General features: G+C 41.4%; 1 long non-coding RNA gene across 1 annotated transcript; it reads right to left on the bottom strand.

Annotated features, from left to right (window-relative positions):
• Positions 1-231: 231 nt before the first annotated feature.
• On the bottom strand, positions 232-23860 carry LOC118905380. The gene is made up of 3 exons (XR_005022211.1): positions 23719-23860; positions 10988-11095; positions 232-478 (listed from the first exon to the last, which is right to left on the bottom strand). It is a non-coding gene; the product is annotated as an uncharacterized LOC118905380 (long non-coding RNA).

Here is a 23860-nt window from a genome sequence, read left to right as displayed (position 1 = left end):
TATTTAATCACTTGTTCTATCAATTAATCTCCCTGCATCTTTTACATCGTCTCCTCCCTTCTTCCCAGAGGGAACAACTATACTGACCTTTGAACTAATCATTCTTTTGCTTTTCTTTATGATTTTTTCACATATATACACACACATACATATATAGGTAGATACATACATACACACACATACATATATAGGTAGATATATATATGTGTGTGTGTATCTTAATACAGTGTTCACTTTTGACAAACCTGGATTTCGGTTTTGGACTTTAAAACGCGAGCCTAGCTGTGTATGGAGAAGACAGTTTGCCGCTCCTGGGAGAAGATCAGCTGAACAGACTCTCTGGGTTAGAGTCTGGCTTCAGCTTCCCCTGTGGGGCTGTCAGTACAGAAGGTCATGAGTGAGTCCTGGAAACATGGAGTTGGGGCCCGTGGCAGGAAAATGGGCAGGGATGGAGGCTCTGCATTTGCTTTCTCAGCTCCTATATTAGAAGAAAACACAGAACATTAATGAATTAAATTTCCCATTCGAGAAGTTAGCATCAAAATACACCCTGAGAAAATAGGAGGAAAGAACTAACAAAGATATGAGCAAAAACTAAGAAAACAGAAAACAAAGATACAATAAAGATAATCAATACAACCAAAGCTGTTTCTTTAAAAGGACTAATAATGTAGACAAATCTCTGGCAATATTTAAGAAAAAAGAGAGAAAGTAGAAATAGAGTTTGCAATGAAAAGGATATAGCAGATAAAAAAACTGAAAATATTTACAATGAAAAACTTAATGTTGAGTATTCAAACTTAGATGGAGTAGACAAATTCTTAGAAAAATGTAATTTATCCATAATATAGATACATGTATAGTTGATATAAAGTCTACATAATATACAAAAATATTTTATATATACATGTATGTATGTATGTGAGTGTGTGTATGCACATATATATAGTTTATAATATATGCATCTCAAAAAGAAACACCAGGCCGAAATACTTTTAAAAATAAGTTCTACCCAGATAGTCAAGAAAGAGGTCATCTCAATATTAAACAAGAAAATTACCTTGTGGGAGGAGGAGGGATAAATTGAATCCTGACCACACACCACAGATAAAAATAAATTCCAAGTGAACTGAAAGCCCAACATGACAAAATGTTCAAAATCCCAAGTTAACAGAAAAAAATTACCATTTCATACACATCATTTTGGCAAAAACAAAAAAAGGCTGATAATACCAAGTGTTGACTGATAAGGTGCTAATATCCAAAATATATAAAGAACTCATACAACTCTATAGTAAAAAAAAAAAAAATCTGATTTAAAAATGGGCAGAGGACCTGAATAGACATTTTTCCAAAGAAGGCATACAAATGGCCAACAAGTACATGAAAGGGTGCTCAACATCACTAATTAGCAGGGAAATGCAAATCAAAACCACAATGAGATCTCACCACATACCTTTTAGAATGACTATCATCAAGAAGACAGAGATAACAAATGGTGAGGATGTGGAGAAAAGGGAACACTTGTGCACAGTTGGTGGGAATGTAAATTGGTGCACCCACTGGGGAAAAGAATATGGAAGTTCCCAAAAAATTTAAAAATAAAACTACCATATGATCCAGCAATTCCACTTCTGGGTATATATCCAAAGCAAATGAAAACAGGATCTTGAAGAGATATCTACACTCACATGTTAATTGCAGCATTATTCATTATAGCCAAGATTCAGAAACAACCTAGATGCCTATCAACAGATGAATGTATAAAAGATGTGGTTTATATTTACAATGGAATATTATTCAGCCACGAGAAAGAAGGAAATCCTGTCATTTGTAACAACATGGATGAAACTTGAGGGTATTATGCAAAGTGAAATAAGTCAGACAGAGCAAGACAAATTCTACATGATATCACTTACACATGGAATCTTTTTTTAAAAAAGTCAAAACTCATAGAAACAGAGTAGAAAGTGGTTGCTAGGACTGGTGGGGGGCGGAGGTGAAGGAGATAGGGAGAGGATGGTAGAAGAGTTCAAACCTTCAGCTATAAAGATGAATAAGGTCTGAGAATCTAATGTAAAACATGGAGAATACAGTTGCTGACACTATATTGTATAATTGAAATTTGCTACGAGAATAGAACTTAAATGTTCTTATCAAAAAAAAAGATAAATATGTGATAAACAGGTGAAGCATTGGATGTGTTAATTAGCTAGAAGGGAGGAATCCTTTTACAAGGTATATGTATGTCAAATCACCATGACGTACACTTTAAATATCTTATAATTTTGTCAGTTATACCTCAAGAAAACTGAAATTTAAAAAATACCAAGTATTGCCAAGGATATGGCACAACAGGAATGCTCATATACTGATCCTGGGAGTGTCAACTGGTACAACGTCTTTGCAAAGTATGGAAGTGGCCAATCGCCTAAAGATTAGACATTCCATTCTTCTTCCTTGTTTACCAAACCCCAATATTTTTAGGACAGCAATGTTCTTAGGCTCAGTGTATGAATCATGTCTGGTTGGAGCCAATCATAACCATCCTATAACATTTTGCTAGATATGTTTTCCCATTTCCTTGACACCAAGAGGCTGCAACCCCATTCTGGCCAATGGGATGTAAAGGGAAGTCTGATGAAGAACTTCTGATTGCTAGGACATGAGAGTCCCCAAGGGTGGGGGTAGAGGTTGAGGGGTTCCCTTTATTCTTCAAACATGTCCTCATCCTAAGTCAGTAGTGGCCTACCCTTAGAAAACTAGGAAGGTTTTTCCTCCCTAAAAAAAAAAGAAACCCCCTTTTCTACATACTCTTTTCTCTTGTTTGGGACACTGGAATGAGACTGTGATGCCTGGAGTTGTGGAAGCCATTTTGTGATCATGAGGTGACAATCAAGAGGACCAAATCCATCACACTAAGGTAGTAAGAGTTGAAGGACTGAAAGTGACTGGGTCCTTTGTTGACAATGTTAGATAATTAAATCTTTATTTCACAAACAACTGTTGGTGAGCTTTTCTGTATCCTGTAATCAAAAGCTTTCCTGATAGAACAGTTGTCTAGTAAAGTTAAAAAAAAAGCTTAAGATCCAGAGTACTTTGACTCCTAAGTATTTACCTTAAATAAACCTTACAAACATGCACAAGAAAACATATCCAGAGATGTTCATCTCAACACTGTTTGTAATGATGAGAAACATCAAAACAATCTAAATATTCATCAACAGGAAATATGGATAATTTGAGGTCTATTCATACAAAAGAATACTATACAGAAATTTCAATAAATAAACTGGAGTTACATGAATCAATAGACTAAATCTTAAAAGAATGTTAAGCAAAAAAAAAAAAAAAATGCAAGTTGCAAGAGGATTTATATAGTATGTTATATTCTGAGAGAATTTCAAAACATGGAAAGCAATATTATATGTATTTTTATAGATGAATTAATATATAACACAAATGTAAACCATGCACAGCAATGTTAAATATCAAATTCATTATAGTATGTATTTCTGGGGCGGGAAGGAAGGAAATAGTATACGGGGGTCTCAACTCCATCTATAATGTAAAATGTAAAGTGTGCCATGAATACAAATTATTATAGAAAATAACAGGAATATTCTAAGACTTCTCAAATGGCACAAATGCTTCAGCATTTCATTACTTTATAAGTCACATCAAGTCCTCCTTGGCTTACTCCAATCCTCATACATCAAACCTTACAGTATTTGAATTGTAAACTTTTGAGGCCTATAGTTAGTGAGAAATAGCAGACAGAATAAGTAATGTATTAGAGGCTCCCAAGGTAATTTTTGCTGGTATCAAAATAATTCAGTGAGCCATAAATATCATTTCAATGCTAGTCACCATTCTTTGCAAAGTGCACCAATCCCTACAACTCTGGATTTAATGTTCTCATAATCTTTTATTCCCTAGGACAAGTTGTAAAACTGTAATGTCTTCATCCAATTTTCAGAAAGGCTCTGCATTTCAAAATCACAAACCTTTCCCAAGTTTGGATATTAAGGCAAATAAGAAGCTACAGGACTTCCCTGGTGGCACAGTGGTTAAGAATCCGCCTACCAAAGCCAGGACCAGATGGCTTCACAGGTGAATTCTATCAAACATTTAGAGAAGAGCTAACACCCATCCTTCTCAAACTCTTCCAAAAAACTGCAGAGGAAGGAAAACTCCCAAACTCATTCTATGAGGCCACCATCACCCTGATACCAAAACCAGACAAAGATACTACAAAAAAAGAAAACTACAGACCAATATCACTGATGAATATAGATGCAAAAATCCTGAACAAAATACTAGCAAACAGAATCCAACAACACATTAAAAGTATCATACACCATGATAAAGTGGGATTTATCCCAGGGATGCAGGGATTCTTCAATATACACAAATCAATCAATGTGATACACCATATTAAAAAATTGAAGAAGAAAAACCATATGATCATCTCAATAGATGCAGAAAAAGCTTTTGACAAAATTCAACACCCATTTGCGATAAAAACTCTCCAGAAAGTGGGCATAGAGGGAACCTACCTCAACATGATAAAGGCCATATATGACAAACCCACAGCAAACATCATTCTCAATGGTGAAAAACTGAAAGCATTTCCTCTAAGATCAGGGATGAGACAAGGATGTCCACCCTCACCACTATTATTCAACATAGTTTTGGAAGTCCTAGCCATGGCAATCAGAGAAGAAAAAGAAATAAAAGGAATACAAATTGGAAAAGAAGAAGTAAAACGGTCACTGTTTGCAGATGACATGATACTATACATAGAGAATCCTAAAGATGCCACCAGAAAACTGCTAGAGCTAATCAATGAATTTGGTAAAGTTGCAGGATACAAAATTAATGCACAGAAATCTCTTGCATTCCTATACACTAATGATGAAAAATCTGAAAGAGAAATTAAGGAAACAATCCCAGTTACCATTGCAACAAAAATAAAATACCTAGGAATAAACCTACCTGGGGAGACAAAAGACCTGTATGCAGAAAAGTATAAGACACCGATGAAAGAAATCAAAGATGACACAAACAGTTGGAGAGATATACCATGTTCTTGGATTGGGAGAATCAGAGTGAAGTAAGTCAGAAAGAGAAAAACAAATATCGTATAGTAACGCATATATATGGAACCTAGAAAATGGTATAGATGAACCGGTTTGCAGGGCAGAAATTGAGACACAGATGTAGAGAACAAACGTATGGACACCAAGGGGGGAAAGCGGCGAGGGGTGGTGGTGGTGGTGTGATGAATTGGGCAATTGGGATTGACATGTATACACTGATGTGTATAAAATGGATGACTAATAAGAACCTGCTGTATAAAAAACTAAATTTAAAAAAATTTAAAAAAAGAAAGAATCCACCTACCAATTCAGGGACACAGGTTCGAGCCCTGGTCCGGGAGGATCCCACATGCCATGGAGCAACTAAGCCCATGTGCCACAACTACTGAGCCCATGCGCCACAACTACTGAAGCCCACGTGCCTAGAGCCCGTGCTCTGCAACAAGAGAAGCCACCGCAATGAGAAGCCCACGCACCACAACGAAGAGTAGCCCCCACTCGCCACAACTAGAGAGAAGCCTGCATGCAGCAACGGAGACCCAAAGCAGCCAAAAAAATAAAATAAAATAAAATAATAAGGGGGAGGATAGATAAATTAAATAAACCTAAAATTTAAAAATTAGTCAATTAAAAAAAAAAAAAAAGAAGCTACAAGGGTGGATACTTATCTGGTAATCCAGCAGTTAAGACTCTGTACTTCCACTGCAGGGGGTGTGGGTTCAATCCCTGGGCTGAGAACTGAGATCCCACGTGCCGTGCTGTGCGGCCAAAAAAAAAAGAAGCTACAAGGGAACTCAAGTTTATTGAAAAAGAAAGGACATGGGAGAAAGCACTGTTTGTACTAGGCAGTCTTCATTCTCCATTGAAGGCCACATAAATATCCGATATAATTAATATTTCACTCTTTCTGGAAGATTTTTCCAAGTGTCTTAAGTGTAATATTTCTTGCATAGATTTCAAAGTGAAAATCTGTAAAACCTTTTTAGACCTCCGTGCTGAAAGAATTATGCAGAAATGAGTTGTGCCAGAAGGGGACAAAGAAATTCCAAAGTCCTATGTTAGGTAAACAAGAAGGGGCCAGGGGATTTTGGATAAATGAGAACTGATCAATCTGTGAATGCCCCGATTGTGAGTTCAGGACGTAGAGGATCAAAGAAATAAAGTGCTCTTCGCAACCTAGCAGGCAGGAGCTGCTGGGTGAGTGACCTCGGCCATCTGCAGAGGTCCCACTCTGCCTCCTCAGGGCGAGCGACTACAAGGTCTAGCAATTCCCTGGCAGATAGGGTCCCTCAAGAGCAGTGCTGACTCCAATATAGTGATTGTATTCTGGGTTAAAAGGACCATGAGCCTCCAGAACATGGACCAGAAAAACCCCATCCCTTGAACCCAAAGGTTGGGAAGAGAGTGTTCTGTTTCAGTCCAGCTGTGGCACTCCTGCTAGAAGTTTCTGCTGTGAGAGCTGACTGTCCGGGATGAGCCCATAAAGTCACAGTGGGACATCCACAGGCAAGGTCTGGGAGGCTGTTCAAGCCAGAGAATTGGGATGTAGACACCCCAGAACACAGTGAACAAGGAAGGCGGGGATGCTGAAGGAAGAGAGGATCTACAGAGAAAAAAAGATGAAGTTAGGATGAAGAGAGACAATGAAGATAAAGAAGGCCAAAGGTCAAAGGGGCAGGATGAGACAATAAGGAACATAATGTACAGACTCTAAAAGGTAAGTTCTGGTGGGCAGGATTAGGCAGTAGAACTGAACCCCTGTGTCCTGCTCAGCAGGGCTTCCATCATCCTATGAACCAGAGTGACGGACCCAGAGCCTCGGCCTCTACCTCCAAAGCCCTTTGGCCCTACGGGCTAGAGTGATGGGCCTTTTTGTAGGAGCTGCATTTACAGCTCCACTCTGCCTGCATCCCCACCCGCACTGTGCACAACAGCTGGCACAAGACTCCCTCTTGCTCCTAGTTACTCCACTTCGGGCACCGACCCATCCCAGTGCATGTGTATCTCCAGTGAGTCTGAGCTCTGTTATTTCCGACTTTGCACTTGTCCTTCCCACCTTCTCTATTCCAACAATCTGAATTCCTGGCCTGGACCTTGACCACACTGACCTCTGGTATTCTCTCTAAAGGCCAGCCTTTGGCCCCTTCTCATTTGGGAAGGAGCTTCCTGGCAGATGCTTTGGGGTTCTACCTGCATTGCAGAATAAAACAGGGATCAGCACAGTCAAATAGAGCAGAATGTCAAAGAGAAAGAATGAGATGGAGACAACATCATGGGTGATGTCTGAGTGAGCAGTATCAAGAGCACGAACATGGGTGGACCTGGAGGTCATTATGCTCGTGAAATAAATCGGAGAAAGACAAACACTGTATGTTATCACTTATATGTGGAATCTAAAAAAGAAAACAAATGAACGAATATAACAAAATGGAAACATGCTTACAGGTATAGAGAACAAACCAGTGGTTACCACTGAGGAGAGAGAAGTGGGGAGGAGTAAAATGGAGGTATGGGATTAAGAAGTACAGACTACTACGTATAAAATAAATAAGCTACAAGGATGTAATGTACAGAATGGGGAATATAGCCAATATTTTATAATAACTTTAAATGAAGTATAATCTATAAAAATATTGAATCACTATGTTGTACACCTGAAACTAATATAGTATTGTAAATCAACTATAGTTCAATTAAAAATAAACAGGGTTTTCCCTGGTGGCGCAGTGGTTGAGAATCTGCCTGCCAATGCAGGGGACACGGGTTCGAGCCCTGGTCTGGGAAGATCCCACATGCCGCGGAGCAACTAGGCCCGTGAGCCACAACTACTGAGCCTGAGCGTCTGGAGCCTGTGCTCCGCAACAAGAGAGGCCGCGATAGTGAGAGGCCCGCGCACCGCGATGAAGAGTGGCCCCCGCTTGCCTCAACTAGAGAAAGCCCTCGCACAGAAACGAAGACCCAACACAGCCAAAAATACATAAATACATAAATAAAGAAATAAATAAATAAAAGTGAAATTCTTTAAAAAAAATAAATAAACAAATAGCTCAGTGGTTCTCAAAAAAATAAACAAACAAAAAAAACCTCCACAAACTCGAGAGTCTAAAAGAAAGGGAGGGGCAGGAAAAGATGAAGATAAACCAGAAAACAAAAGAATGGCCACACGAAGCAAGTAGGCTGAGGCAGTTTTCTGACCCACTTCTAGGTGTCTTTATTTCCCTCTTACCCCAGAGGGAATGGCTTTCTGAATAAGACCAGCGGAAACTTTCAGGGGAAAGGCAATTGGAAACGCCTGGCTTAGGTGACATGCGTAATGAGAAGGCATTTCCTTACAGCAGTTTCTGATAAGGACATGCTTTCACCTGCTGTCTGTTTACTGCTCCTTCAAAGGAAAGCTCTGGTTGCCCTACTGAGTTCTAAGCTTCAGGTATCCTAGCTGTCTTTTCTTGCCCCTGCTAACCAGAGAAAGAGAGAAGCTCTGCAGGTCCCTGTTCTGGAATTATCTTTTCTAATCTAGTTTGGGCAGTCAACTTGCTTTCTCAACATCCTGTTCTTGGCCCTTAAATCTCAGTCTGAACCAAGAGCTTCTGTATTGTGTATTTGAAAGTTGCAAAGAGAGTAATTCTTAAAAGTTCTCATTGAAAGAAAAAAAATTTTGTAACTATGTGTGGTGATGTGGATGTTAAATAGACTTAGTGTGGAGATCATTTCACATGTTATGTACAGAATGGGGAATATAGCCAATATTTTATAATAATTTTAAATGAAGTATAATCTATACATATATCAAATCATTATGTTGTACGCCTGAAACTAATATAATGTTATATGTCAATTATATCTCCGTTAAAAAATTAAAGAAAGAAAAGAAAAATAATTTTTTTTTTTGGCCGCTCCACGCGGCTTGCAGGATCTTAGTTCCCCAACCAGGGATTGAACACGGGCCCAGGGCAGTGAAAGCGCCAAGTCCTAACTACTGGACCTCCAGGGAATTCCCAAGAAAATTAATTTTTAAAAAACAGACAAATAAGCATAAATTGTTCATGTTTGCCAAAGTAGTTGCTCATTTTAAATGGTATCACCATAGACTATCTTTAAAATTTACTGAACACAGGTTTTCCATAATTACTAGTTGACCGGCTCCCTGAGAGTAATGTTCATTTTCAATGATTATAACCATTCTTCTCTCCTAACAGTCACATAGATAAAAATTAACATCCTGGGAGATATATCTATATATACATATATATAGATATATATATACACATACACACATATTTGTAGATTTTTTTCTCAGTCAAAATTCGGCATCACAGTTTGGTTTGGAAAGTAAGTTTGCAAGAATTTCATGGAGTGTAAAGAGACCCTCCTGTCCTAAATTATAGTGTAGGTCTTTGGATGGAGTTGTTTTGCCTGAGAGAAACAAACAAATGCTTAAGGGTAATAGCACTTAAAACATTCCGTACAACACTTGTAAATTTATTCTCACATGTTCTCTGTTCTTTCACATGGACGGGGAACACCTGTTGGTTGGTGGTTCCTATCAGAGCCAGATAGCGTGTAAACAAACGTTACAATTTGTATTATTTTCATCCCCTTCAGTAACTGAACCTTGATCACCTAATTTGTGTCAAGTGGCTTCGGGAGGCTGCAGGCAGGCCGGGAATGTGTGCAAAGGTCTCTCAGACCCTGGAGACTTCCTAGAAGTACAAGTCAGTGGGAGGGATAAGCTGCCACTCAACTACTCTTGTTGTACATCAGTTCAGTTTCCCTTCTGTTTTTAAAGTGGCCTTGGGGAATGGGACATGTGTGTTTACTGGAAAGAACAAGGGCTTGAGGGCCCAAAACACCAGGCCTGATTCTCTGTTCAATCACATAATAGCAGCAACCTTGGGCCGATCAATTAACTACTCTAATCTCGTTTTCTCACCTGTACAGTATAAGTTAACATCTCCTAGAGATTTTTGCATGAGTTGGATCAGTGTCATCGGGGGGCTCCTGGAGTCAGATTAGTTAGGGTTCAAATTCTGGCTCAACCACATATTTGCTGTGTGAATCTGGTCAAGTTGCTTAAAGTCTTTAAAGCCTCAGTTTCCTCAATATATGCAATATTCATACAAATGATTCCTATCTTATTGGGTAGTTGTGCCGAGCAAATGAGATTATCCTTAGAATGTAGCATAGTGCCTGGCACATAGCAAGTGTTCAAATGAATGTTAGCTGTTATTATAGCAAGCACCACTCACAATAAATTATTTCTGGTTCTCTTAACTAGGTTGCAGATTAATAGGATAGGAGGCAGTTGTGCTCGACGTGCCCAAAGGCAGACTCTTTTCTACACAAAGCACTTCATTCTCTTTTTCCTTTTTTCTCCTTTCAAGATTGTTCTGGTACACATTAGCAAAATGCCTTGGGGGAAGGGAGCCTAGAAAGGCTTTAAGTGTAAGTATTTCCTTCACAAGGAAATCCATGTGCTTTCAGAAGAAGCTGGGTCTTGGAAAGGGGCCAGTTAGATTAAGTGCCTAAGACTGTAAATAAAGGACAAAAGAAGAGACTTTGTGAGTCCAGATTTAAGATAGATCATTAATATCTTCATGAACGTTTTTCTTTATGTGCTTTTAAAAAAGTATGAATTGTGGTTGGTTTAGAGGTTGAATTTTATTTAAGAGGTAATTGCGTAGGTGTTTCAAACTATAGAATAATGTCCCTTTTGGTAGTAATTAAATTTTTAGCTTTGGAAAAATGTTCAGAGTTCAGATAATTAGCGTGAAGTTTTAGGCTGAGACCGTGGCCTTGCCCCACTGCTGACCCCAGGCAGACGCCCACACCTACCAGCCTTGCCTGAGCCCTCTCTGGGTTCTCAGGAGATTCTGCAGCTTCCTTACTTTGTGGGAGCGTCCTCAGTGCTCAGCAAACACATCTAGGACTGGGTGTCATCTTTACTGTCTGCGTGCAGCAGCGTTTCCCATCACAGGCCGATTCTGATGTTCACTCTGTGTTAGGAAAAGATGGACAGATTTATGATTTTCACTATAATGGCTTCTGCAGAGTTTTGCCATTTTTTAACTCCTCCACTTTTCCTTTTTGTAAAATGACTTTCTCATCCCCAGACATACTAAATGAATGTAAAAGTGATATATCATGGTTACCAGGGACTGGTGGGGAATAGGGGGTTATTGTTTAATGGTACAGAGTTTGTTTGGGATGACAAAAAAGTCCTGCAAATGGCTGGTGGTGATGTTTACACAACACTGAATGTACTTAATGCCAATGAATCATACACATAAAAATGGTAAATTTTATGTTGTGTGTTTTAGCATGATAAAAAAAATGCTATTTCAACAACACAGTTTCATCAATTTATATAGACAATATTTTCTAGTCGGAGAGTATCAGGTGGCCCAGGTTTTAACGGGCTGCCATTTGGAGATAGAAACCAATAAAATGCTGCCTTCCTTAGGTAGCAGGGACCCTACTAAGGTGACCAGAATGCTGTGCTCCCTTATTAGCATATTAATTCATTGCATAGAATTAGATGCTTTGAAAGTACTCGAAGGTTTGCCATTTTTTGAAATTCTAAGCACCCTCCTTTCAATGTCATCACTTAAAGGCCAGGGTTTTCACAAATGGCTTAGTTGTCAAGAGAAGGATAGGTGTAAAAGACATATCTCACTTGTGAGTCAGTTCTCAGCCTCTCGTTCCAGTTAATGAAGGTTTTGATTGGCACTGTCCCATACCAGGATTTAATTGGGTCATTTATATTTTAAAAGCAAATGAATTCTCCTGGAAAAACATTAAAATGTTTTTGAACTTCTGCTGCTTGAAAAATATTGGTAAAGTCATCTCCTAACACAGGAATGGATTATTTTCTATTTTTCAGAGGAGGGTGACTAGACTAAAGATAGGGAAAGGTGTCTTCATGTGACTGCAGGAAGAGTTGTGCCTATGGAACTGTGGTTTCTTCTCTCCCTCTCCTAGTTTCCTTCTTCTCCCTCTCTGTCCTCGACCTTTGCTTCGGCATCTATTTCTCTCTTTCTCACACAGGCACAGTGTTATAATAATCATACTTTACGTTTGTCCAGCATTCTTTTCTTGCCATTCGTTCCTTGAAACCACCCTGTAAGATAGAGGGTGATTAAGGCAAATAGTATTGCCATTTTACAGACTTTTTAAAATGAGATACAGAAAGGATAAGTGACACACAGCTAGGTATGGGAAGATGCAGTCCTAAAACCTGTCTTGTGGCTCCAGTCTAATCCTGGTTCCATAGCTGTAGCCCAGATTCCGGGGAGCACGCAGTTCATGGTGGGGACGGGGACATAGCACCACCAGACATACGGCTCCAGTGACTTTGACAACAGGCAGGTGTGGTGCTCGGCAGAGTCATCATTAAGCTCCCCTGAAGATCCTCCCAGGAGCTCCCATCCTGGCTGCTGATCAGCTCCCATCCATCCATCCATCTATCCATCCATCCATCCATCCTTCTGTCCAGAGTGAAGGGGAGTATAGGAGGTATTCAGTTGGGGGAGGCCAAGAGGCGCATATGCCCTCTGGATTCTGGAGACTTCTCTTAAAGTCTAAATTGACAACTGCGTTCAGCCATTTTTGAACAGATAGCTGGTGATATGTCACAATAAAATTATTTCTCAAAGATAAATTCAATTGTCATGTTGAATTATTATCCAGTTAATTCTAGCTACACAGATACTGCATTTGGGTAACAATTTATTTTTTTATATATTTATTTATTTTATTATTTTATTTTTTTGGCTGCTTTGGGTCTTCGTTGCTGCGCACAAGCTTTCTCTAGTTGCAGAGAGCGGGGGCTACTCTTCACTGCGGTGCGCCGGCTTCTCATTGCAGTGGCTTCTCTTGTTGCAGAGCATGGGCTCTAGGCGTGCAGGCTTCAGTAGTTGTGGCACGCGGGCTCAGTAGTTGTGGCTCTTGGGCTGTAGAGCGCTGGCTCAGTAGTTGTGGCGCACGGGCTTTGTTGCTCCACGGCATGTGGGATCTTCCCGGACCAGGGCTCGAACCCGTGTCCCCTGCATTGGCAGGCGTGATTCTTAACCACTGTACCACCAGGGAAGCCCAGGGTGACAATTTAAAAACATGTTTCCAGTTCCCTTCCCTCAAAGAATTAAGTTAGTTATGTAAAAATGCAAAAGATTAACAAAATCACCTTAATATTATGATTAATTGATACCTGTCATGCTGGATTGTTATAACTTAAGAACACTTCACCAGCTTCCCAAATCAAATCTGTAGTTTCCCTTTTTATTGTATTTAAAAAAGAAATCTTGGTATGAGAAGCCTGAAAGAAAACTTTCAATGTGCACCAAACACATTTCTAGCTTTTATTCTCCATTGCTATTTGCAGTTACCCAGAGAGGGAAAGTACTGTAAGAAAAATACCACCCAGAAGGATCCCACTCAGGTCACAATTCACATACTTTTTCCTAAGATGCCCAACTGTGACAAGCAAAAGCCAATTCAAAGACAGATCTTTGGGGCACCCTCTGGTGGCTGAGAAGAGTCAGGAGCTGTGTCCAGACTCAGAAGGCCAGTGATCTTTGAGGCTTTTTAAAATGGCCATTACTAAATTTTTCCATTCACCATTGAAAGTGTATCCAGATCAGGAAAGCAGGAGGGAGTGGAAAGAATTTGGAATCACAAGACTTGGATCTGAGTCAGAGCTCTGTCATTTACCAGTTTTGTGAACCTATGTCTAGCTGGTCAGTTTCCACAGAGCTGAAGTTCAATCTGGAATTTCTCATTGGAGATAAGAGGCAATGTCAAAACTAGAGGGGTATATGATTCCATTTATCTGATCTGTCCAGAAAAGGTAACTCTATAGAGACAGAAAGTAGATTAGTGGTTGCCTGGGGTTGGGAATGGGAGTGGGGATTAATTGTAAATGGACAGAAAAGGTCTTAGTGGGGTGATGAAATGTCCTAAAACTGGATTGTGGTGATAGTGACACAACACAGTAAATTTACTAAAAATCATTGCAATGTATATTAAAAATGAGTGAATTTTGTGGTCTGTAAATTATACCTCAATAAAGGTGTTTTAAAAAAACAACAGGAGGGAAAAGCAGAGTGGATAACTTGTAAATGTAGGTACAGAGCTAGGAAGCCTGGGTAACTGGGTAGAAGGAAAGGTGAATGTGGAGCTAGGATGGGGGTGAGCAGGAAAAATGCCTAGGACAGCTGCTGCGGTTTGGAACTTATTTTGTCCACTTTCCATTGTCCATAGCTCGTGCCCAGGTGGGTGGCCTGAGGTTCGCACGCTAGAGGCAGAAAGGACACTGCTTCCCGGCTCAGATTCCTATTGCAGGTAGAGGCAGGGCTTCCATGAACCCCAAACGGAAAGTCTGACCATTCAGGGGCATTTCTGATGGAGGGAAGACCATTAAAGCAGACAACTTGATGCAGTTGCATCAAAATGACCATTTGGAAATATAAAGACTGTGTTTTCTTCAAAACTTTTCTCCATCACAGGTAATTCAATATGGTTGCGGAATAAGATGAGATTAAGGAATGGGCTGGGTAGAGAATGTCTATTTTTTACATTACTTACTAATATAAAACTTGAAAGTGTAAGGATTTACAAAATTACCAGAAGAAAGTTCAGGAGAATATCTATGTAGAGTTGGGTAGAGAGAAATTTGTTAGGAATAACGCCCAAACCAGAACTCTGAAAGAGGTGATAAATGGATTTGGTTAGTTTAATAAAATAAAATAAGAAGAGAAAGAAAAAGGAAAAGAAAAAAATAAGACACAGATGACATACTAGCAAATAACGTTATATCATACGTACCAAACAGGTACGTATCCTCAATGTAACAGACACTTACAAACCAGAGAAAAACGGGCAAAGGATGAGTACAGATAATTCACGAGAGGAAAAATAAATGAAGAGATACAATCTGTCAACATCTGAAACAGCATTTAACCTGGCTACTAACTAATAAATGTTATTAAGAAAACAATGAGCTATTTTTCACCTATGAGATTAGCAAAGATTAAGAAGATCGATGTTGATTATCTTCAGTGCTCTGGTAAATTGGTACAGCTTTCTGGGGAGTAATTTGGCACTACACTTCAAATGTAAATATGGATACCTTTTGGCCCATTCCATTTTTGGGAATTACTTTATATTAATTAGACATGTGTGAAAAGATATATACATTAGGATGTTCATGACTGAGGTACTCATAACGGCAAAAAAATAGAAAGGTTCTCAAACGCCCTTCAACAGGGATTTCGTTAGTATTGTACATCTATTCAATGCAATATATGCAGTAATTAAAAATGAATGTGATCTATATTTTGGGTCATGGAGGAAATGTTTACATTGTGTTGCTAAGTAAAAAATATCAGGGTCATAATAGCATAGATGATATGATTACATTTTTGTTTAAAATAATAGTGTGTGTGCCTGTGTGATGGATGGGAAGCTGCACCGCCCAGATGCCCCTTCACAAAAGGACTTGTTGCTGTCAGCGCGTTCAGGAACTGACCCAGCTGCAGGTCTACCTCTCCCAATGTCCTGCCCTCCCAAGCAGGGAGGGTGGGTACTTCCTGATGGAGGTAAGGGTATAAGGCCGGTCATTTTAGCTCAAAAGAGAGCAATTCTGCTGGGCTATTTTCACCCCAGAGATTCCTGTCAGGTCAGCCAAGGTTGCAACACAGCTCGAGTTCTCTCTCTACCTGATTCTGCTTTCATCCCCTTCTTTCCACAGGTGTTGACCCCAAGGACAGTTCTTAAGAAACGTCCTGCACAATAAACTCCATCTCAGGATCTGCTTCCCAGAAAACCCAAACCAGTGATTTTTATACCTATCCAGTGAACAAATTCTGGAAAAAATATTCAAGTATTTTGTGCTGGATGGTTTGTATGTCATAGTTTTTGGCATTGTCTGATTCTTTTAAAATGGGTATTTGTTATTTTTGTCATTAGATGAAGATAATAGAGCAGTTTTTCATTCTGGAAAATAAAAAGAAAAATTAGTAGCTTGGTGTTATTCTGGTCAAGATGACCAAATCTAAGTATCCATATCGAAATGGCAGCATCCAAGCCACCTGGTGTGCAGCCTTCTGAATGGGGAGGTGATGGTCTGAACACCCTTCTGGCCCACACCCTTCCTACTGCTCTAGGTCTTGGTTCTGGTAGGAGTTTTGGCATGTCTTCCACCAGGTTGTCGGAACATTGTTGAGGTTGCCTATGAAGTGTAAGATGCAATTTGGGAGGGATTGTGAGGACCCACTGAAGATGATGTGCGCCCACATGGATAGGAGTAGATGTACACAGAACGCCCCATGCTGATAAACTCTCAAGCCCCCAGGGAGTGTCTCCTTTTTCATCATGAGCAGGTGGAACATGTGTGCTGGGAAGGGAGCCAAATGGTATCTGCCACCCAGATTCCTTAGCTTAGAGCCTTGAACTGTTTGGCAAATACCTCATACCGCCTATACCAGAAGAATCTGTCTACTAGTTTCCCTCTGAGTGTCTTGTGGCCTTTCCAGATTTTGGCCATATCTTGTGGCCACGTTGAGGAATGTAGGGAAACTGCAGGGTTAAAAGCCATTGCTGCTGGGCTTCCCTGGTGGTGCAGTGGTTGAGAATCTGCCTGCCAATGCAGGGGACACGGGTTCGAGCCCTGGTCTGGGAAGATCCCACATGCCGCGGAGCAACTGGGCCCGTGAGCCACAATTACTGAGCCTGCGCGTCTGGAGCCTGTGCTCCGCAACAAGAGAGGCCGCGATAGTGAGAGGCCCGCGCACCGCGATGAAGAGTGGCCCCCGCTCGCCACAACTAGAGAAAGCCCTCGCACAGAAACGAAGACCCAACACAGCCATAAATTAATAAATAAATAAAAATTTTTAAAAAAGCCATTGCTGCTGAGAACAAAGTATTTTGCTTGGCTCACACAGTCTTAGGAAATAGTGAATTAGTTATCAATTGTAGCAGAGATCATGAGTTGTTCCCCCAAATCCATTCTCCCCTAAAAACAAAGCCCAAGTTTTGCTGGCACATGGCTATCCAGCAAAAGACTACATTGCACAGCCTCCCTTGCAGCTAGATGTGATTAAATGAGTAAACTGTTGCCCGTAGGATGTGAGCAGCATCAAAGTTCCAGGTCACCTCCTTAAAGGAAGCACTTTCTCGTTTCCCCCTTCCTGCTAGCCGGGATGCAGATCCAGCATATACGGTGGTGAACCATATCCCACGTGGACCAGGGCAAGACCTGGATGAACAGGCCACAAGAGAGAAACAGCCTTGGTCCCTGCTACAGTGAAACTCCAGAACCTCACAGCATCCCTTGACCACTTACTCTTGTACTGTTACACAAGAGAGAAATACACTTTTTATTTAAGCCTCTGAATTTTTGGAAGGGGGAAATGCAAAAACCAGTCATTGTTTTTATATTATACTTTTATAACTCTATTATAGTGTTTATTATACTAATGTAATTACTTGTTTGCTTCTCTGTCTCCTTCTCTAGAGTCTTTCTTTCTTTCTGAACCACTAGCATAGAAGTGGCATTCCCTAAATGTTTTCTAAATGCATGAGCAATTGAATGCCGAGGAAAATTTGTGGAAAAGGAAAGCTGGAGAACTAAATACAAACTTTAATTTCACAATTTCATATAACCAAAGTTTCTCCAGGCCTCTCTAGCCTAGGGGGACAACTAGAATCCCATCAACACATGGGGACAAAAATTATGAATGCATAAGTACTCACAGCTTTCCCTTCCTTACCCCTGGAGGAACATTCTAGTGTTTCCTGCTTAGCATTCTACCACATCATCCCGATCCTGATAAAAATTCACACCCATCTTTCAGATCAGATTAATCCGTGTGAGGAGCACCACTGAGAGGGAAGGTTTGTCTCAGAAAAGGCTGAGAAAGGGAAGCGGGGAGCAGGAGGCCTGAGTGAGAGAGTGGGAGCCGGGGAAGAAGGGGAAAGGAGATTCAATGAGACTGGAGACTGTAAACTGCATTCCCTTTTGAATGTCACTTGAGAGATACCAGTAAAGACCAGAATTAATGTGCTTTTGATGGCCGGTCTCTGCTCTCTGACAACAACACCATAGAAGAAGACAGGGCAGGACACTGGCATTTTTTCCCCAACAACATTTACAGCTCCAGTTTCACTGGCTTTTAGCCCATCTCTTCATGAAGGGCCTCAGCCCGTTCCCTAGTTCACAATTTTTTTCTGAGAGTCCTAGATGTTTTCTCTCTTGTAGCCATGAATTCCAACCCTCATTGTGACGCTGGCCGCTCATGAAGTCACAGGAAGGCAACCCGTATCCTCCGTGACTGCCACAGCTATCCCCAGGAAAGCCCACGTCTCTGCCCACAGCATGGTCTTCACATGCTCCAAACATCTTCTGTCCTGGTCCCCTGGTCTTTGAGATTAACCAAGGAACTGGTGTCTGAATTACAAGTCCTTCTCATCTTAATTTTTCTCCCAGATGCATATGAAAAATGAAAAGTTCTTGGAATTCCCTTGTGTTCCAGTGGTTAGGGCTCCACACGTCCACCGCAGGGGGCACAGGTTCGATCCCTGGTTCAGGAGCTAAGATTCCATATGCCGTGTGGTGAAGCCAAAAGAAAAAAAATTTTTTTTTAAAGTTCTTCCTTTCTTCTTCAGCCAAAAAAAACATCATGCAATTCAAACTCTTGTGGTCCTAGCCCCCAGTGCAAAATACATGTCAGAATCGAGCTGCCTCAAGCTTGGACCTGGCATTAATCAAACTAACCTGCAGCACCATGCAATGAGTTTGAGGTCCTTGCCAGCTCGTCAGTCATGGACTAAACACCTGGAAGGTAACACACTTGAGCTGTGGTGCAGTGCAGGCGGGCAAACCACAGCTGCCAATACTGGGACTCCTGGGGTCCACGTGCATCGGGAGGAGGGTTGACAAAACTACTAGTGTAATTCCTCAGTCTGCTGGACTCATAGTACAAAGATACAGCTGAAAGTGGTTTCTGAGCTTTATTAAGCATTAGTATGTAAACAAGCCAGAAACCTATAGCCAGATGACTGAATTTCGAATATTCAGGAAACTGAATTGATTATAAACAAGGCTAATGACTTACAAAAATGCCCTTTGTTCTTGATGTTTGACAAATATAATTTTGCTCCAGTTGTTTAAGATACAGCTTCTCACGGTTGGTGAGGAAACAAATCTGCTGTGAATGTGCAAAGCAGTGACAATGCATAACATGGGGCCTTCGGGCAGCGACCACATGGTTCACGTCTGCTGACAAGTGAGATCCCTGCTAGACTGCGTGTGAAGAGGCGCAGGAGTTATTGGAATTTGTTTTACCAAGGGAGAATTAAGGAATATTTACCAAATGGGTTTTCTGTGTATCCATATTTACTAGCAAAATCCCAGTGTGAATAAGGCCATAAAATCAGTCATTTATTCAGTAGTCCATGTGAGGCACTGTGCTGAGTCCTGATACTAAAACAGAATATTTAAAATAACTGTCGGGACTTCCCTGGTGGCACAGAAGTTAAGAATCCACCTGCCAGTGCAGCGGACATGGGTTCGAGCCCTGGTCCAGGAAGATCCCACATGCCATGGAGCAACTAAGCCCGTGCGCACAACTACTGAGCCTGCACTCTAGAGCCCGCGAGCCACAACTACTGAAGCCCGCGCGCCTAGAGCCCGTGCTCCACAACAAGAGAAGCCACCGCAATGAGAAGCCCGTGCACCGCAATGAAGAGCAGCCCCGGCTCGCTGCAAATAGAGAAAGCCCGTGCGCAGCAACGAAGACCCAACACAGCCAAAAATAAATTTAAAAAAACAAAACAAAACAAAAAAAACTGTCGTAATGTGTGGCCACCTTATGTAGAGTACAGAAAGCCTGTAGCTATTTGCGGCTCCCAGCATTGCAAAAGCCGTGCAAAAAATACAAAGCAAAAAGAATGTCTATATGTGCATAACTGAGTCACTTTGCTGTACAGCAGAGAGTGGCACAACATTGTAAATCAACTATACTTCAATTTAAAAGAATAAAAAACTAAAAAACAAAAAATGCAAAGGAAAACACACATACAGGCACACGAACGTGCGCACACACACACGCCAGTGCTTTATGGGGATGGAGAAGGAAGCTAAGTTTCCCTCTAATTAAATGATATATTCTCTAACCTTTTAGGTATTTGAAAGCTAATTTAAGCTCTGAAGAAACGGTACGTCTCATCTATTGGGTCATCTTTGGGATGCCCCCGGGTGACTGCGGATACCAGATGTAATCATTGAAGTGTCAGCATTTTTGTTCTCCTTTTCTGCAGTGATACAGAGAGCTCCATTGTCTAGTCTCTCAGGCGGCTCTTGCTGGCAGATTCCATGTAAAATCACAGAGGGCAATTCTCCTTCGTTGGGGATAGGGACGCCGGGGGTGGAGCTCCCCTCTGCCGAGAGTGCCACTCGCCTGGCCCCAGGTGCTGGGAGGAGACCGAGCTGGGGGCCCGGCACCGGGGCAGAGCTCAGGCTCGGCACCGGCGGCGGGGCAGGACCCCCGAGCTTCCCAGTTTCCCTAGGCCAGCCAAACCTCTGTGTCTGTGCTGAAAATGCAGCCTGGAGAGGCTCCTCTCGGATGACACCTAGAGATGACTGAAGGAAACGGAATTCTGGGTAACTGGAAAGAACTTGAGTAGAATGAAAGTAAGGGTTGTCTCCCCTCTGGGTGCACTTCTGGGGCGTCTTGGGTGTGCTCTAGGTGGGGTGGGCCGGTGTTAGGGATAGGAAGGCAGCACTGACAGCTCTCCTTGGGAGCCTGAGAAAAATCCAATTAGATTTCTACCTCACAGGATGAAACAACAAAAACGAAATATTTCAGATGGATTTTTTTATATGTAAACAAATAAGACCACAAAGGAATAAAATAAGAGAATTTCTCAGTAAAAAAAAAAAAAAGACTGTGGGCAGAGCTGCCAAAACATTTAGGAGCCCCAACAGTACTTTTTGACTGATTAGAGGTGGAAAGCAAGAGAGAAGGAAGTGTTAGGACCGAGAACCAGATCTCTGGCCTTGCAGATCTGGGGTTCCTGCATCCTTCTCTCTGAAGTGGAAGCAAGGAGGACATTGCCTGAATCACCCATCTCTCACCCCCCACCTGCCCTGGCTGCTCTGTCATCAAACTCTCAAACAAGGCAGCCCCTGAATTCCTACTATGACAATTACTTCATTTTGCAGCAAATATTGAAAATACTTTTGAACCAAAACGTAGGACACCAGATCCCTGGGTGGTCTAAAAGTGGAGGCAGGGCTATGCCTCCAAATAAGGGTGTAAGGTCCTCAAGATGGTTCCGTTTTTAGGACTCCAAGGGTGTGCTCCGAGGTAAGACCTGAAATGCTGGAAGCTCTTTGGTGGGGTGTGTTCCAGGTCCTCAAGTCATTACGAGAACCATGTCTGACCTCACAAACGCACGTTGATAAGACGATTTATCTGGATAAATCTCAGGATTCCACAATCTCCACATGTGGCCTCTGAAGGAATTCTTTTTCCAAAACCATTTTTAGTCTCATAAAGTCCAAAGAAACTCAGAAAGGACTATCTTATTTCTTTCCTTTTCATTAACTAGGGAAAAAAAGTCCCTAATGCATTTCCTTTCAATAGGCTAAAGTCCCGTTTCCAAGCTAATTGGAAATTGCATGGAACAAAACATCAGTACCGGCCCTTTAGCCAAGGTGGGATCAGGAGGTGCCGAGTGCCCACAGCTGAGGTGCTATGACCAGGTGCAGGCAGTGGCTTCCAAACTAGCATATAAGGGAGCAGTAATCATCTCTCCCTATATTCTCAGGCAGTTGAGAGCTATGTTATTTAAGGTTCCATGGGAAGTTATCAATTGTATTGCTTAAATTAATACATTTTTAAACACCTCCCATCTAATCACACTGTCTTCTTTTGAGTTCTGCCTCTGGCTGTGTCTTATTTGTTGGGGGATGGAGGGTAATTCTCTGTGTCGTTTCTACATGCGTTGTAACAACTCTTGTCCCAGACCGTCTTTTCAAGGATAATGTACACAAAAAAGCCTTGGAGGATAGAGATAAGAGTCTCTTTCAGGGGCTGAGGGCAGATTTGTTTTCTGGCAAGGATAATAAAGGTAATGTCTGTCTCTGGAACAAAGGTTGGGCAGGTTTGCTAAGAGCCCACTCTAAGATCGGAGGTTTTCTAAGCTCACAGTTCCTCAGCTTTGACATAAATCCACTGTGTGCGTAGCACCCGCCTGTGCCCACCTCGGCATCACCCCCATGGGACTCGGGGCTCAAGAGGAAGCCACGAGAATGTGAAGCTCACGCTGCCTGCTGTGCTGCGAGTAATAACGCCCTTTGCCTCTGACCAGGGGACGTCAATGCCAGCATCAATGAAGCTGTGACTGGCTCACTTGTTAGCCTGCAAAGAGGGTAAACACTTCAGACGCCTCACGATATTGACATTATTTTGTCTTGTCATCTCTTTGGGTCATCATTGGACTTGAAGTTGGGGGGAATGCTGGTGAGGATGTGATAAGGACAACAAAAGCAAATTAAGTAGCTAATGTGAGTTTAACGTTGCTCTCGCCAGGGTCCTGCTGGCCTCCTGGCTGTCTTTACTCTTTCCTTGCCCCCATCAAAGTGAGCATCAGGCCAGTGCACTGCGGGGCACACCCTGAGTTCTACAGTGTAGTGAGTGCCTCTGTATACCAACCACTCGGCAATCCATGATCTGTTTCTTACAACAGTTTTGGAAGTTAGGAAGTATCCCTGACCTGAGGCTGAGAAGGGTTAAGAAACTTGTACAGCAAACTAAAAGTATCTATAGAAAGTATATATATATCCATATAGAAAGAAATTTGAATTGTGTAGTATAAAAATTACATTTTCTCTCTTTCTGGATTCCGACCTCATTTTACCTAAAGAGTCAGATAAAAATATAATGTGACCTGTATGTATAACTGAATCACTTTGCTGTATACTAGAAACTAACACAACATTGTAAATCAACTATACTTCAAAAAAATTTTTTAAATAAAAATAAAAGCTATAAGATCTCTGAAAAAAAAAATAATGTGACCTATAGAACTTAAAATAATGTGGTTTTTAGTTTCAAATGTCTTAATGAGGAAAAGTAGATTTTGCTTCTGTGTTCTTTTAAGAACAAAGTAGAAGTAGAAATTTTAAAAAAAAGAAACTTGTCCAATATCACAGAACCTAGCGATAGAGGCAGGATTCCTACCTGTATTTATCCGGTAGCAAAGCTCACACTCCTCCCACCACAAGCCCCTGCCGGCCCAGTTATGCAAATGAAGTTTCCAGGGAAAACGGAAAATGTTGCAGTGGTTGTGTTGGCCAGTTTGCTTAACTTCCTCTCCTCAAGTGACTGTCACTACCCCATTTCCTGATTTGCTGCCCTATTTTATTTGATGCCTATTACTGCCAATCCACAGCAGTTCCTCCGCCCTTTTCCCATTAGCATCTCTTCTTGAATGTAGAGATATTAATGGTATTTTTTCACAACTGATTTAGAAATCTGTGTGTGTGGAAATGGGCTGAGAAAGACTGAGTTATGCGCGGTCTAAGACAACAATGACAGGAAGTATAAGCTGAACTGACCCTTGAGAGCAATGAGAAAGTAATCCATGATCTCAGCTTCCGGTCCGAGGGGTTCAATACGCATCCGCTGGAAGCCTGAATTGGGAGCTCACGTCTCCACGTCTTCTCCGTGGGGGCCCGTTTGAGGGTTGGCTGCCGTCCA

The sequence above is a fragment of the Balaenoptera musculus genome, chromosome 12 (genome assembly GCF_009873245.2).
Source record: "Balaenoptera musculus isolate JJ_BM4_2016_0621 chromosome 12, mBalMus1.pri.v3, whole genome shotgun sequence".
NCBI lineage: Eukaryota > Metazoa > Chordata > Mammalia > Artiodactyla > Balaenopteridae > Balaenoptera > Balaenoptera musculus.
The sequence above is the reverse complement of the archived record's forward strand: the minus strand, read 5'-3'. Positions and strand labels throughout refer to the sequence as shown.